We start from the raw sequence: 3230 nt of genomic DNA on the forward strand, positions 1-3230 counted from the left end.
TCTATAGTCACAATGGGCTTGGTTTGGTCATAGTATAATAAGTTATTATTTATTTTCTATGCCATGTATATCATGTTTTTAAGAATAGTTTTCAACACTGTAGCAACAGATTAAAGGAGCTCTGAATTCTAAAAAGATATCTGCCTTTTGCTTAGTTTGTGGGTTGGATGTTTATTATCTTACTTTGAAATATGAAGTTTTCTAAACTTTAATCCTTAAATTTGGAGTGTTTTTTTTTTTTTTAAATCTGTTACACTTTGAAGGATTGGCACTGAAGGATGTAATGCTTTTGGACCCAGCTCCAGCTCCTTTGTTGCAGTAATCTGCAAATTTGTTTGTTTGTTGCAACAAGAAAAAAAAGCTCTTTTCTATCATCTGTAGAGCTGCATATACAGTATTTACAAGTGGTAGTTTTACAGCTTACTGAGACGTTTCAGAGTTTTGCTTCTATCTGAGTGGATTGAAGATGAATACATTGCAGCAGGCCCATGTAGCAAAAGCAGCACTGTGAGAGGAGATGCACACACATTCCTAATCCCATCTTCAGGAAAAATCCACAAGCCTCTTGGTTTACTGATGCTTTAAATATGAAGTCGAGACTCTTCAGAATCAAGGGTGAGAGCTTAACATTATATTCATATGTGGCTGTATGTTTTTCCACACCTCAGCTTTCTTTATCTTAAAGATCAACATCAAAGTGTAGTCCCACTGAATAAGTTGTGAAGTTTTTCATTTATCAGAATAAAAGCTATTTTCTTTTTCTTCATAAATGATCGAGCATGTCTTTGGGAAATATTGAGTAAACAGAAAATGCTTGCAGGACTGCAGCTTGTTTCAGAGCGGCATGAAAGAAGATATGGAAATGCCTGGAATTATGATCTATGATACAATGTAACAGAAGCTACACATGCATGGTATGTGTTAATCCAAACCTGGTTTTACTCAGTCAGTTTTGATACCGAAGTTTTGCATGGAGACAACAGACTTTGTATAGCTGTGAATTCTAAGTATATATTTTCAATAAACATGTAATATGGGAATTATAAAGCTCTCTTTATTTATAAAAAATACTTTGAAGTGCTGCACTTGTCCACTAGCACAGCAATTTAAACATGAATGGAAAAAATATATATATTTCTGGTTCTATAATATATATATATATATGTACACTAGTCCAGTATTTCTCAAATAGGGTTATTTGAACCCCTAGGGGTACGCGATGGCACTACAGCGGTGATTAAGAGAGAGGAAAATTAACAAATGAAAGCATTAACAATATGGGTTTATAATATTTATTTTTGCTTAAAAATGATAATCATACTAAATGTTACCAGCAACTCACAAAACAACAAAAACATAAAAAAGATGATCTATAATAATGAATAATAAAAAGAACAAACAAACAACAATGACAAAATGACACCAAAAACACACTAAGAGAGAAAAATACTTACCATTACCAGCAACACACATTTAGGCAGGGTCATAATGTAACTTTTTGTTCATCTTGGGGTCAAGAATACATGTAAATTTGATGCGAATCCATTGAAAAATAGCCAAGATACAGCATTTAGAATGTGATTATCCAGTGACATTATAGGCCCCTCCCACTGATCACAGAATGTTTTTTTTTCATCAGCGACCTGCTCCCATGTTATAGGATTCATCCAACACTATTTTCAAGTCAACACGACATATCGTCTTTCCACTAGAACTGTTAGCGTCGGACGCCACTAAAAGCGGCGCCCTCTGAGAACGCAAGGCATGATGGGTAATTTTGACATTGAGTCTTGTTTAGGGATGGACAGTCAACATGTGTATCAAATATGAAGCATTTTGAACTTAATATGCATTTTCCTATTATTGCTAAGTGGCGCCAGTCGCGCCACGACCAAACAGTTAAGAGATATGCAATTAATTTTTAATCTTCAGTGGGTCCTAAGTGTTCTGGCCGAGTTTGAAGTGAATCAAGTGAAGTTTTGATTTCAGATTAGTTTGCGCAAGAGCAAAATGCCATTAACTCCAGATGGCCGACTTCCTGTTTGGTTTTGGGCAGGGTCATTGTCTAACGTTTTGCTCATCTTGGGGTCAAGAATACATGTGGTGAATTTCGTATGAATAAGACAAACCTGCTGGTCGTGCGGGTCCATCACACTTTGTGCTCATTTTTGCATTGCGTTTGTAATGTGCGCACAACCAAACCATGAGAGATACGCAAATTCTTTCGATGATTTTTAATCTGCAGTGGGTCTTAAGTGTTCTGGCCGAGTTTGAAGCGAATCGCTTGGAGCTCCTCAGACTAGTTTGTCTAAATGCGTTTCCTGGGCGAAAGCCATTTTTTGACCAAAGATGGCTGACTTACAGTTTGGTTTTGGGCGTGATCATATTGTGACATTTTGCTCATCTTAGGGTCAAGAATACATGTGGTGAATTTCATACAGATTGGGCAAACCTGCTGGTCGTGCGGGTCCAATGCATTTTTGGCGTCATTTTTTTTCACTGCGCCAAATTATCTCGTTTTTCAGCAAGCCTGAGGTGCGTGCAAATTTTTGTGAGACTTTGGGCATCCTAAGGGGGTGAACTGGTGAGGAATAATAATAATAATATATAAGAACAATAGAGGATTTTCACGGCGTCATCAACCCCGAAGTCGCCTTTTTGGAGGTAAGCAGCCCGTTGCTTACCTCCAAAAAGACGACTTCCGGGTTGATGACGTAGCAAGGTTACTATTGCAACAACACATCATCAGTAGGGTAAAACTAACCTGTTTTAAATTTGATTACTAACATGTTTTACCCTAACCTGTCGTGAGACACGACAGAGCTGGGATTAGACAGTCGTGAGACAGGTTAGTTTTACGCTACTGATGATGTGTTGTTGTAATAGTAATCCTACGGCCATTCATGGCCTTTGGACCCTAATAAAAGCAAGAATAATTGGTTCCTACGGCCTTCAGACCCTAATAATTATAATCCTTATGGGAACAATAGGGCTTTCATACCACTTCTGGTGCTCGGGCCCTAATAACCAAAGAACGAAGGGTACAGTACACAGATTTGCATCGCTTGGTGCAGAAAGCATGAAAACGTAGATCTCTGAGCAGCCACCAGGGGGCGCTGTGTGCCTGGGACGTGCATTCTCAGAGATTCCATAGAAAGGCAGGATCTGCTCCTCTCCCTCCCACCTATTACTCACTGGTTCCCGTTCTTTAAATACTTCTGCTGAGGAAA

Source organism: Gouania willdenowi, chromosome 21 (assembly GCF_900634775.1).
Source record: "Gouania willdenowi chromosome 21, fGouWil2.1, whole genome shotgun sequence".
NCBI classification, from domain to species: Eukaryota; Metazoa; Chordata; class Actinopteri; order Blenniiformes; family Gobiesocidae; genus Gouania; species Gouania willdenowi.